The sequence below is a fragment of the Lissotriton helveticus genome, chromosome 2_1, assembly GCF_964261635.1.
Source record: "Lissotriton helveticus chromosome 2_1, aLisHel1.1, whole genome shotgun sequence".
NCBI lineage: Eukaryota > Metazoa > Chordata > Amphibia > Caudata > Salamandridae > Lissotriton > Lissotriton helveticus.
The window spans coordinates 2,043,547,871-2,043,562,514 of record NC_136059.1 but is presented as its reverse complement, the minus strand read 5'-3'; positions in this window follow the sequence as shown (position 1 = coordinate 2,043,562,514).

The following is a 14,644-nucleotide window of genomic DNA, read 5'->3' as shown; positions in this document are numbered from 1 at the left end:
TGAAAATGTATTCTCCTTTTTAACAATATAATAAAATCCACCCCGTCCACCCTCAACTCGCCCAGCCTTCTCCCCAAACAAAATTCTCTCTGTCCCCAACCAATGTCCAGAATGTCCAACAAAAAACGAAAGTGCAAACTATCCTTGACCCAACTCCCATCGTGCCCACCCTCTCCACCCACAACAAGTCCCACCCATCCAGCAAATGTTAAAAGAGGCGGAAAGAAGAGAGCACTAGACACAGCGGGCCAGGAATTTTCAGATTTGCCCCTTTATCTGTGCCTTGGCTTCAATGCATGCCAGCCTCAGCAGGACATGCCATTGGAATGTGCCGTATAAAATTGAGGAACAATGGCAGTTGGCAGCCAGCTGACTGTGGTACCAGTGTTGCTGCTGAGAGTCTGGAGGCGCAGGTGGTTGGCTGGGGCACTGGACAGCTGCCTCCTCTTTCTCAGCCACCTGCTGCTGGTACTCTGCCCGTATGTCCTCCTGCTTCTGTAGCCTGACTGCTAAATCCTACCAAGATGGATGAACAGCAGTAGTAGCTATATTAAGAAAGAAAAAAGGCAAATTATATTCAACGGTCTGTGCAAAATATATGTTTACAATTACATAGTGGCACAGTAGCAATACATTGCTGACCCCCCAGGGCCATTTAATTAAATGTGAGTCATTACCCGCACATGCTTCACATAAAACTAAAGGCAAATAACACATGTACTAACTGACTGAAAGGAATTAAGGCAGAACAAACAGCACACCAGTTTATAAAAACTGTTATTTTTTTCTTTTGAAGGATTTCCTAGTAAAAACTAAACAGACTCCTTGGGGCTAATTATGTTGTCATCAGCAGTCCAGACCGCCTAATTACGATGTGAACGCACATGATGTGGTTGCATTCCCACATTTCTCCATGGGAGCACGTGTTATAGCAATAGACCGGCCGTAAAACAAGCTGCTGTAGAGAAATGGGAGATTTTGTTAATTCTTGTACCCCATGGCAGGCACATCAATGTGCCTGCCACTAGGTGCATGGATTAACAGGGGGTTACCATAGCTGTTCCCCCCAGCCCACAACCAGAGGCCATAAGGAAAAGGGGGCCCTACTAGGGGCCCCCAAACACGCTTTCTGAAAGGTTTTCCATGTTGGAAAGCCCACCATGGAAAGCTGGCAGGAAACCTGCATAATAATACGGACAGTGTAAAATGCCGTTTATTTGGGTTTCGGGCTGGTTCCAACTGACCAACGAGCACCTTGTGCCTGTCGGAAGCCACCTGGAATATCTGTTCGGTTTACATTCTGACTGACTGTATTGTTATCAGCCGGTCGGAAGTGAAACCAGCGATCTAGGTCTTAAAGCCTACGACCTAAGGTTGGAGGCTTTGTGACCGAGATCGTAATAGGCCCTTAAGTGTGGAAAAATAAAAATAAATTACCTCTCATTATTGAGTAAGGTGTTATGCATTATGGAGTACAAGTATTCTCTCTCTTGCTGTGCTAAATTAATGGAGCTGGTGCCTTAGTCGAATATGACATGTTACAACGAATGCATAGCTCACGCTTTCCATTATAACATGGTTGTTACAAGGACCACATTGTTTTAATGCGAACCATTACATCGCAAGTCGTTTCAACAACTTGCTGTTGCGGGTGTGCTGCACTTAGGAATAGTATTATTTACTATTCCTACACCAGTTTGTGTAACAGAAGGTAAGGTGTTGGATTGTAAATTCAACACCAGCGTGCCCCCTACAGCAAGTCGTTGAAATGACTTGCGATGTAATGTTACGCGTGGTAACAACGCGGTTGTTGTAATGACCGTGTTGTACAGGAACAGCGTTGTGGAGACTGCGTTATAAATGCTGTTTCTCAACCTAGTCGTACTTATTAGTCGTACTTTGCTACTATCTACAGTCTGCAGCTGGGGCAGCTGTAATAGACAATTATCTTTTTCCAATGGCCCTGCTCTTCTCCAAAATGACCGCCAATATTACCCTGACAACAAGGCAGGCAAATAATAATGAATGATACACATCATGTATAAAATCATGCAGACATACTGTCTGCCATAAGTAGACAGTGGGAAAAGCGAAGCATTGCAGTGCAGGGAAAGGATTTAAGAACAGGATATAAATTGTATTTAGCACGTTCCTCACAGACTATCTAATCTGCAAAAGTCAAGGCACTTACTTAGTCCTACTTTTCTCCCTGGACTCACCTTCCACAACACATAATATATTATTTTTTTCAACAAATACATTTGCTTGGCAGTAAGAAAAATAAACTTAACTTACTCTACTGCATGGTAATTTAGAGGGATTAGGCCGGGTAAGTAGACAATTTACTGCAGATCAGTGGAGTGTCACTGATCATCATCATGTGCTTAAGCTTTGGCTAGTAAATCACTGTAGTTGCCTAATGTTCAAAGGGAAAAATTTGAACAGGCAAAAATGCATTATGGAAGCCATGATGAAATATGTCACTTGGCCAGAAATATGTGGCGCAAGCCAAGAATGGATTTTTCTAATTTTTGGAAAGGCTGGAACAGAACTCAGAAAAGAATAAAGGAATGAAGTACCAGGAAGCGACTGAGTGGGGACTGAGAGGGAAGGTAAACAGGCTTTGTTTTAGCATTGCCATGTATTGAAAACGTTGTATATGCCACATTAACTGAAGCAGTCACACATTGCACAGCCAACACTGCAATTCCTGCTGTAGCTGCTAAATTGATGTGTTCATGAGTCAACACCTTTACAGTGAGTATATTCCTAATTGTCAATAAGCAATCCTGTCCCATCCCTGCATCCACTGGGACCCCTCCTCCCCCTTTTGATTGCCAATGCCGCATCTGGTCTGCTTGTGCTCTCGCTGCTGGCCCCGGGACTGTTTGTCAGTACGGCTAGAAAAAACATTACATGTTTTAGATGCCAGATACACCTCCCCCTATTATTATTATTATTATCATTATTATTAATATTAGTAGTAGTATTCGTATTATTAGTATTATTATTATTATTCTTTTTAGCAAAATACAACCACAATACATCACAGTTTGCTTATAGTATCTACTATCAAAATATTACATTGGGCATTTTGATTTTCAAGCCAATTCAAAACATTTTGTAATGGAGGGGTAGACCTATGACGGATCAGAGTCATTGAAGCTCAATGAAGGGGTGGAATAATTGATTAATGACTGACATTTGGTCCTGGTTGGCAAATGCAATGGGGGCTGTCCTCATATTTCCAGCCATGCTGCCCTGTCATCAACTGCTGGTAAACTATGATAATAATACATATACAACATTAGGGGGTCCACCATGGCCACTCTCTCATTTTATTGTTTAAGGATGACCAAGAAACAGAAAGCCTTCTCAACAAACATATATAGAATATCTTACTTAGGCATGCAATATTCAAAGTAGAGAACCTAACCTAAAATGGGTTCTTTGAATCTTACAGTACCAGTCCACAAGATATGTAAGGGGAGACAGAAAGCTTACTGACAAAGAAGAAGAAAGGAAGCTAACGATGGATTAGCACAGACAGTTTGAAGTCAGGTACAGGAACTTGAAATATAAAAATAAGGAAATAGGATAATGCAGGGACAAGAAGAATTTAGGAAAGAGACAGAATGAAGAGAAAATTAGGAGACCGGCACAGTAAAAAATATTCTAAATGTGGAGTGATAAAAGTTAGGGACAGTTAATAATCTCCTCAAAATGTATTTTGATAGGGAAAGACAAACGCAGTAACATTGAACTTTTCTAAATCAGATCGCCTATAGTTACGTTATTGTGGACTTATTTCTAATTTCCTAAACCGACCTCTATTGGAAATTCCCTAACCTACATTTTGGAACTACTAATAAATTGCAATAATTGATCTTTACTCCTCATCTCATTCTAAATCTCTCAACCCCCTTTGAAGGGACAACTCAGTCTGCATTTTTCTCAATGCTTAAATGCATGCCTACTACACATCACTGGTAGATTACGTGGGACTGTATGGACTACAAAATAGAAAAGGCGCAGAGAAGTGAGAGAATGCTAATTTACTATACTAAAAACTATTACCATCTTTGTGTTAGGACAGAGGAGTCTCTGCATGACTTAAATAATCTGCCCAAGCGAGTGTCAATGTGTAGGATTCTGCAGTACTGAGCACCTGGCTAGGTGATGATCACATAATATTTGTAACATAAACTTAACTTATCTCCAAGTTTGAGCAGCATGCTTGCTATTTGCAAAAATAATATTAGCATAGAACAAAACAAATAAATAAGTATTTCTCACCGAGTCCCACAACCTCAATGCCAGGATACCCAGTAGGTCAAGCAGGTCCTATTCTGTGTCCAGGATGTCGGCCCACCAGTTCATCAGCTGTTATTGGGTGTGTCGGACCTCAGAGCTGCGGTGCACAGCTCAGTTCACTCTCTCCCTATTCTGCCAATGCGCCTGGAGGCCATACCCACTGCCAGGTCTGCCCTCCTTCTACCAAGGTGGAGGGAAGGTGGCACTGCACATAAAAAGCTAGTACAGCCACCTCCACCTTTAAAATACTGGTATGGTGCTGCACCCCTTCATGGCACCGCTGACAGCAAAGTAGGCGGCTGGTGCTGCGGGTGGTTCGGTCAGGACTGGCACTGCCACTCCCATGCACTGCTGTGGGGCTGTGTAGGGGGAAGATAGAAACAGAGAAAGGAAGGAAGGCAGGAAGGAAAAAACTAGGAAGTAAAGCAAAATGAAAAAAGTCACAAAAAACACCCACAAAATTACAAAAGACTTAAAATACACAAACATAAAGACACACACTAATATATTAAAAACAAAAAGGGGTAGATAAGTTAGCTGGGGGTGATAAAGAGATTAAAGAAAGATTGAATAAAGGGCCATTTTCGCATGATTTTAGGTGCCAGAACATACTTCACGTTAAAGAAAATGGAAAATATCACACAAATGGGCGCACCGAGTAACTTGCGGAACACTGCATATTGTGGCGGCTTTTTGGGGGCATTTCTCAGAATTCTGCTTAGCTCAACTACACAAACTCCACCCAGTTCTATGGTAGACAGCCACAAACACAGGAAGGTGCGGCTCATCTACATTCTGAGCACTTGTCTGCATTTATCTGCATTCTGATGGATCTTCCTATGCAGGACGAAGGAAGAGGCTGACACTTACCCTTCAATATGTAGTGTCCTTTCCACACACAAAGCAGTGACTTACCCCCCACAGACAGCCTTGCAAACTCAACTGGATTGAAAGGGATCATCATTGTGCACTTCAGAGAGCTGTTTTGAAGTCACCTCTTACATCAATGGCATGTTTGCATATAAGTAGTGGGTCTCTGACCCTCTAAACTCAGACACTTCTGGATATTGAACTGAACCTGCATCAGAAGGAGTTCTGCATTGCTTAAAGGACTCAACTGGACTGCATTTTCTGGAAGGACCACTTCTGATTGTTGCCCTGCTCCCTGACTCTGCTGAAGGAGAGCTGGACTTTGTCTTACCCCCAAGTGACCTCCAGGGGCTTTCTGCATTGCCTCCTGTTTTCCAAAGTCTCAGGAACACAAAATACTTCCTGTAATTCTGCTGGTGCTGCTGGAGTCTGCATTATGCAAATCCTACCCTTGCCTGAGGTGCCATTTCCAAGTTTTGGTTCTCAGAAGTGAGTTCTGAGGCTGTTTTGCTACAAAAATAATGCATTCTCACTGCTGTGCTGATTCAACGTTGATGCAGAGGCTACCTGACAACAGTGGTTCCACAGCCTGTGAGGCCCAACGATGACGCTCTGTGTGGCTCGACGACGACACATTGCCATGATCACAGCAAAGCTCAACAATGACGCAGTGACATAACTACATAGAAAAGATTGACACATCATGCCCTCAGCAAAAATGCTTTGGTCATGCCAAGACACTATCTCAGTGGGCCCTGCCTTCCATCTTGGATGTGCACTGATCTCTCACTACCTGTTCTCAGGACACCCCCGAGCCGCATGGCCACCAGCTGTGTGTGTGCTCCTCCCTCGCTACTGCCCTCGTTGTGCCTGCCTACCTCGCGGTTCCCGCAGTTTTACGTGTGGTTTAATATTTTGTTTTGTTCCTTTCTGTTAAACTTGCCTGCACATTCGTGACTGTTGTTCCCTTGAACGTTGGTGTTTTAAAGTGTTTATTGTCCTCCTGTCCCCCTGTGCCTGCCCGCCCCGCTCCCCGCTTCCCGCCGCCGTCCTACCAGACACGCCCCCTATTCGTTCTGTGCCCTCCCCACTCCCACCTCCCAGCTGCTCCTCCCTCCATCCCACTTGGCCATAAATGGCGACCGCGCGGCGCAGGTGAGTGTGACCTGTTCTCAGGACACCCCCGCGCCACACGGCCACCAGCTGTGTGTGTGCTGCTCCCTCGCTACTGCCCTCATTGTGCCTGCCTACCTCGCGGTTCCCGCTGTTTTGCGTGTGGTTTAATATTTTGTTTTGTTCCTTTCTGTTAAACTTGCCTGCACATTCGTGACTGTTGTACCCTTGCACGTTGGTGTTTTAAAGTGTTTATTGTCCTCCTGTCCCCCGGTGCCTGCCCGCCCCGCTCCCCGCCGCCGTCCTACCAGACACGCCCCCTTTTCGTTCTGTGCCCTCCCCGCTCCCACCTCCCAGCTGCTCCTCCCTCCCTCCCACTTGGCCATAAATGGCGACCGCGCGGCGCAGGTGAGTGTGACTTGTTCTCAGGACACCCCCACGCCGCACGGCCACCATCTGTGTGTGTGCTCCTCCCTCGCTACTGCCCTCATTGTCCCTGCCTACCTCGTGGTTCCCGCCGTTTTGCGTGTGGTTTAATATTTTATTTTGTTCCTTTCTGTTAAACTTGCCTGCACATTCGTGACTGTTGTTCCCTTGCACGTTGGTGTTTTAAAGTGTTTATTGTCCTCCTGTCCCCCTGTGGCTGCCCGCCCCGCTCCCCGCTTCCCACCGCCGTCCTACCAGACACGCCCCCTTTTCGGTCTGTGCCCTCCCCGCTCCCACCTCCCAACTGCTCCTCCCTCCCTCCCACTTGGCCATAAATGGCGACCGCGCGGCGCAGGTGAGTGTGACCTGTTCTCAAGACACCCCTACGCCGCACGGCCACCAGCTGTGTGTGTGCTCCTCCCTCGCTACTGCCCTCGTTGTGCCTGCCTACCTCGCGGTTCCCGCCGTTTTGCGTGTGGTTTAATATTTTGTTTTGTTCCTTTCTGTTAAACTTGCCTGCACATTTGTGACTGTTGTTCCCTTGCACGTTGGTGTTTTAAAGTGTTTATTGTCCTCCTGTCCCCCTGTGCCTGCCCGCCCCGCTCCCCGCTTCCCGCCGCCGTCCTACCAGACATGCCCCCTTTTTGTTCTGTGCCCTCCCCGCTCCCACCTCCCAGCTGCTCCTCCCTCCCTCCCACTTGGCCATAAATGGCGACCGCGCGGCGCAGGTGAGTGTGACCTGTTCTCAGGACACCCCCGCGCCGCACGGCCACCAGCTGTGTGTGTGCTCCTCCCTCGCTACTGCCCTCGTTGTGCCTGCCTACCTCGCGGTTCCCGCCGTTTTGCGTGTGGTTTAATATTTTGTTTTGTTCCTTTCTGTTAAACTTGCCTGCACATTTGTGACTGTTGTTCCCACCTCCCAGCTGCTCCTCCCTCCCTCCCACTTCGCCATAAATGACGACCACACGCACGTGCAGCGGGCGCGCCGATTGTGCGCCGAAGGCGCGCCAAAGGTAAGCCCGTCTGCGCCAGTCCGCGCCTGGACCGCGCCCAGCGCCAGGACCCCTGACGCAAGACGATCCGAAGGACCTACGACGGCGCCACACTCAACGCACTCAACGCCGGACGGAACCCCGCATGCTGCCGAGCCGCCCCCAAGCGCTTCCACGGACCCTTCACCTGCAACAACCCTGCAAGTTCACCTGCCTCCGAACCTGCACCGCACCCGCCAAGCACCAGCAACAATCACCTCAAGTGCATCCTGCTCAACACCCGCTCCATCCACAGACACGCCGTTGAACTCTGGAACCTGCTCGACACAACATCTCCAGACGTCGCGTTCCTCACTGAAACTTGGATGAACGCCTCCTCAGCCCCTGACATCGCCATCGCCATCCCCATCCCGGATGGATACAAGATCATCAGGAGGGACCGCGACAACCAGACCGGAGGAGGCATCGCCATCGTTCACAAGAACACAATCCGCATCACGACCGACGCAGCCGACACCTTCACCGCCGCCGAACACCTCCACTTCCAGATCCACACCGACCCAAAGACGACCCTCAGAGGCACCCTCATCTACAGACCCCCGGGACCACACACACAATTCAGCAAAGACTTCACGGACTTCGTCAGCCCACACGCCCTCCCCTCCGCCGACTACATCATCCTAGGGGACCTCAACTTCCACCTGGAGAACAACAAGGACCGCAACACCGTCACCCTGCTGGGCAACCTCGCCAACCTCGGACTCAAGCAACTGATCAACACCCCCACCCACTACGCCGGCCACACGCTTGACCCCGTCTTCTCATCCAGCAAGCACATCACCTTCAGCCACTCCACCGGACTTCACTGGACCGACCACAGCTGCGTCCACTTCAGCTTCAGGAAAACCACTACCCACCACCACCCGCAACAGGTTCCCCACAGAAGCTGGACCAAGATCACCGCCGACCAGCTCACCACCTCCCTCAGCCAGAACCCACCTGCCAGCACACCGGACCCCAACGAAGCAGCCCGCAACTTCACGCAATGGCTGACAGCCTGCGCCGACGACCTCGCACCACTGAAAAACCCTCCAGGCAAACCCAGAGGCAAGAAGGCCCCCTGGTTCACCGACGAACTCAAGGACTCCAAAAAGACCTGCCGCACCCTCGAGAAAGCCTGGCTCCTCGACCGGACCACTGACAACATGACCGCCCTCAAAGAGCATGGTCTTTTAGCGTCATTGTAATACCTTTGAATATATTTCATTAGGCGGGCTGTTGCCAGGGCCGTTTCTACCATTAGGCAAGACTAGGCGGCTGCCTAGGGCGGCAAAAGTGGGAGGGGGGCAAAAAGCATGCTATTAACTGCTATTAGTTTCCAATTCCTGACTGAAACTGTCTCACTCTGGTCGAGTGCCAGCGTACACGCTGCTCCCAGCAGGCAGCTTATGTGGGCTGGATGAGAAGCAGCTACCTACTAACACTGTAACAATTCCCAACACAGGCCGTGCAGAAACTAATAGGCCGGGTTGGGTATCTTGCTGCCTCCGCGGTGGCACAAGGGTTGACTACAATTCTTTTTGAGGGAAGGTGGGGCACGCAGTTTTCCATTACTTTTAAAATTAATATGAAGCACTGAAACATGACTAATGGACCCGGACGGTCCCAACCCCCGATCCGGACTACGGCCAACGGCCTATGTGGAGCCCAGTACACCACTGTGTTCCAGCTGACGCTGACAGGTCACAGTGTCTGAGAAGACTTTTCAGGCTGGCGTCGGAAGAAAGGCTGCGGCAAGTTTACCTTGCAGCAGGAGTTGTTGCGGCCACAAGGCTGCCCGGAACGGAATTGCTGCAGTGAGCCACGAACAATAAGTGTAAGTGACAGTGCCTCCTGAAAGTGTATATTACAACTGCTATTTGGTTGGCAATGGACGGTATTGGTTTTGCTAAATTAGCAGTAGTAGCAGTAGTGTAGCGCGGTCATGATCACCTGCCTGCCGGAGCCCTGTACTGTAGCAGAAGTTCACAAGGTCAGCAGCGGCACTCAGCAGAGCAGAATTGGATAGCTTTCTGTGACAGCCCTGCTGTGGTGTGATCTGTGCATTCGAGGGAAGGTGAAGGAGGAGGGGGGGAGGGGGCGGACTGGGGTATAATTATTTTTGTGTGTTGGTGAGTCGCCAGTAATGTTGAATTACTGACTTAAACCCACTGACTCTTCCTCCCTCGCACCTCTGAATTCCCAGAAACTAATAGCTCTTTGGAGCACGGTAATAGCCAAGGAACAGGTACACACGTTATAAACGAAAGTACTAAACATCGGTACTACCCGTTATCTCTGCTTCACATATTTTAACCGTCGATCAGTCCTGCAAAGGTGGGCCCTCCAAAAATGTTCGGATTTTGTACTTGTCCTAAGGTGCTAAGCTTTGTTATTTTTGGAGCACCCATAGATTGTGAATGCTGCAGAAAGGTGCACATGTTTGAGTGAGTGAGTGAGTGAGTGAGTGAAGGAGGATTTGTAGAGCGCAACTTAGCCCATAGGCATCAAGGCGCATAAGATGGTACAGCTGTATGAGATAAGAAGAGGTGCGGCAGCTACAAGTAGGCTTCAGAGAAGAGCCAGGTCTTTAATGCTTTGGGGAAGAGCGAATGGGGTGTTTGATCCTTGAGCTCAGCTGGAAGCATGTTCCACAGTCTCGGGGCGAGGGAGAAAAAGGCCCTCCCGCCCCATCTGGCTTTAGCGACTCGGGGAACAGAGAGAAGATTCTTACTGGCCGAGTGGAGGACCCTACCAGGGGTGTAGAGGGACACAAGGGACCTAGGGCCAGATGTAGGTAAATTTTATTTTCCGACCTCTTAAATACCGAGTCATACCGACTCGGTATTTCAGAGGTCGGAAAATAAAAATACCGAGATGTAGGTAAATGCAGATGTGCAATTACCGAATCGGAAACAGTCGGTAATTTCCGATGCGGTAAATACCGACCAGTTAATGCCCATGCATTCCTATGGGCTTTGAAGCCCATAGGATTGATTGGGCATTTACCGGTCGGTATTTACCGCATCGGGAAATACCGACTGTCACAAGGGTGCAGGGGGTGTCACTTTGACACCCTCTGGCACCCCCAAAAGAGGCTCGGGTGCCATGTGGCAGGCATACCTGCCCTAAGGGCAGGTCTGCCTGTCATATGGCATAGGTGTGCATGCACACATGTGCATGCACACCAGAATCGGTATTTTACCATCAAGTAGTATTTGATGGTAAAATACCGATTTTGTACTGCTTGTGGGACTCAGAAGAGTCCCACCTACATACCAATTTACCGGAATCCGTAATGTTACCGACTCGGTATTTTACAGACTCGGTAAATTTACCTATCGGTAAATTTACCGAGTCTGTAAAATACAGGCACCTACATGTCAAATTGCTTTTACCGGGTGGTAACGGCCGAATTCGGCCGTTACCACCCGGTAAAAGCCTACCTACATCTGGCCCCTAATGTCTTCGGCTCCAAACCCATGCAAAGCACAGTGAGTGAGGCGCAGGACTTTAAAATGAATCCTGGCCTGCATTGGAAGCCAATGCAGATCTCTCCTGATTGAGGATCCAGAGGAGCACCTAGGGGCATCAACCACAAACCTGGCTGCTGCATTCTGCACTATTTGAAGGTGTTGGACCAGCCTTTCGTTTATGCCTAAATATAGTGCATTGCAATAGTCCAACCTTGAGGAAATAAAAGCCACCATGACCTGTTTTCAGGCTTCAAACGAAAGGTAATGTGCAATCTTTCTCATGATTCTTAGGGCACCACAGCAGGTTGAGACCGTCTTGCTGACTGGCTTGTCAAAAGAGAGGGCGGTGTCCAGAATAACACCCAAGTTGCGGGCCACATAGATGTTAAAAGTGTGGGGCTCAGGGATGAGCCCTGAGGTACCTCACACTGCACAGGCTTGACAGGGGAGAAGAAGTCACCCAGCTTGACCCTCTGTTTTCGCTGATCAAGAAAAGATGTCAGGAGGCTTAGCGCTGGTCCATTCACTCCCATCTCACTGAGGCGGGCAGCCAGAATGGAGGGGGACAGGATGTCAAATGCAGCTGTAAGGTCGAGCAGGACCAGAAGAGTAGTCTGGCCACTGTCGACCTTAGCACGGATGTTATTGACAACCACTGTAAGGGCGGATTCAGTGCTATGTGCCCTCCGGAAGCCATGCTGAGAGGGGTCCAGCAGGCTAGATTTATCCAGGAAGGCACTCAAATGATGATTAAGATGGGCCTCAAGCATCTTAGCGGGGGCAGGAAGCAGGGAAATGGGGCAAAAATTCTTCAGGATCCCAGGATCTAGGGTGGCCTTCTTTAGGAGGGGCTTGACTATCGCCATTTTCAACGATGTGGGAAAAACACCTTTGGAGATTGCCAAGTTCATCACCTCCAGGAGAGGAAGCAACACTACCTCCCTACACTCTTTGAGAATTCTCAGAGGGCAAGGGTCTAAAGGGGATCCGGATTCACTCAGTCAAAGGTGCGTACTTAGTTTCACCAGATTGCAGAGAAAAAGAGAGAGGGGCGTTTTCAATAAAAGGTGTTATTTATTGAGCAGTCTCTTTCCTCATACAAGAGAAATGAATTGCTACAATTGCAAAACTTATAGTTAAGTAAAGTGCATACAGTAAAAGCAGGATTATGAAATAATACTGCAAAAGCATTGATATGGTTTCTTAGCCACATGATACTTTAAAATGGATAAAATAGATACATACATATATACATTGACTAATCGTACTCAACTGGTGCTTCTAACTATGCCTACCCCGGTGTACCTGACCTAAGCCTAATACGTGGGAAGGAGTAAGTAAGAAGCAGTTTAAGTTAAGTTGGTTTTGCCAAGAATCTGACTCAAGAATTCTCTGTAAGGGTTTAGTCAGTTCAGTACCTGGGTATTAGAAGGCAGGAGGGCTGGTATCTCTCTCTCAGGACTCGGTATCCCAGCAACCCGCAAGAGTAGGCTGGAAACGCCGGAGGCTGGATTTCTCGGCAGGAGAAAAGACAGCGTCTTTCTCAGCGCGTCAAAAGGGAGGGGCAGCGTCCGTGGGCTCTCGCATCAGCTGGGCTCTTCGTAAGTAGATAGCTGCTCTGCTCCAGGATTACCACCGTGTGTTTGCTTAAGGCAACGTTGGTATATTTATACCTGAAAGGTGCCGGGTTTGACGTAAGGCTGGACATACGACGTCAATAAAGATGTCACTAAGAACTGGTCGTTCTTACAGTGCTTTACAGGACTTCTCGGACGAAATCAAAACAAAGCAGCGGGGATTTCCCAGGTTGCTGGAGGCTTGTATTTGTTTAAGAACTCGGTGTGCTTTCTAGGGGGCTGGAGGAATAGGCTTGCTTAATGTGACAGCATGCGCTATGACTGGATTATGAAAAGGGTTTCTATGCCGTTGTAGGGATATTATTGATTTATAACCACACAAGGGCAAATAATAGGAATATTGATTCAGGTACCTAGATAAACACACTACACCCACTCCACGAATTCATGTCCATAATTACTAAACTAAGTAATAGTAAACATATCTAATGGTGCATGTGTATACCGATCCACCCCAAAATACATTTTTTGCATCTGAAATGGCATATGCGAAATACACAAAAAATGAGTATAGGTACAGTATTTCAAGCAGAGTAATCATTCATAAAACAGGATGCATATATATCTGCGGAATGATTTTGCGAAAATTTACACATGAAATGGCTCTTAATACAGAAAAGAAAAGTGCGAGACCATTTCATCACATATAAATACAGTTATTTGTAAATATGCTAGAGGCTGTGGTAATATATTGTCTCTAGAGTTCCTAAAAATAGAAGCTCTGTTCTCTAAGAATAGTTCTACTTTGAGCAGAGGATGAGTGCCCAAAAAAAAAGGTAAATATTTTGGAATTGGGGAAAAAAATAATTTCGTTTTTCAAGGGAAGAAGTCAAAACAGTTCCAAATATTTTTAGAAGCTTTTGTTTTTCAAAGCTGAAGGCCGAATTCAGAGTTCAGGGAACGCTGAGTGCTCGTTTGCTTAAAAGTTTATTCTTTCTGTTCAGGGGAGAACATCATTTCAGATAGACTTTCAAAAAAGCAGTTTACCGCTTCAGGTGAAAGTTCCACCAAGTTGGAAAATGCCGCAACTGTGCAGTCGTGAGAATGATTGCTATCATCGATGACAGGATCAGCAGTGCTCACAGAAGGTCGTACCTGGTTGATGCTGCTCTCATCTTGCACTTCACTACCCTTTAATCGCAGTGGTGAAGTCTCAACGAATGCCGTCATCAGGATGGGTAACCGCTGGGGACAACACGATGCATGAGCCTTTACTGGACTTAGCAAAATATCTGTATCCAATGGTACTTCTGATTGTAGTGTGAGACAGACGTCTAACACGCATTCTTCTCCGCACAGCATACATCTTCACACAGGTAAGATACAATTCTGCCAGATTGGTCTGAATGAAAGAAACCAGGTCATATTCAGATCTCTTAGCCGGGCCAATCCAAGGACTTTAGTTATGCGGTCCCGATAGCGTATAGCTAGGATCGTTTCTTCCATTGTTGCTGGAGTCTTGTCTGTGACATGGCTTGCCATAACGAAGCAGGAGTATCAAAAATAAAATGCATGCTACGAGTCCCAACAGGAGTGGAAGGCCGCCAAAGATTGAATGGACAGAATTAGTAAAGATGCCCAGGACTGCTTTGAAAGGTGTCAACAGTCCCGAAAAAATTGTCTTAAATACACTGGCGATACCATTCGTATCAGAAATGTTTAAGATTTCGTTTAGCATTTCTGCGAAGTGTAAGGGGCAATTTGTTGATAAAAGGTTATGTATCTCTGCCGTTGTCCTTGCAACTTGGAGATCATACGTTTCTTTTGATGACGTCAA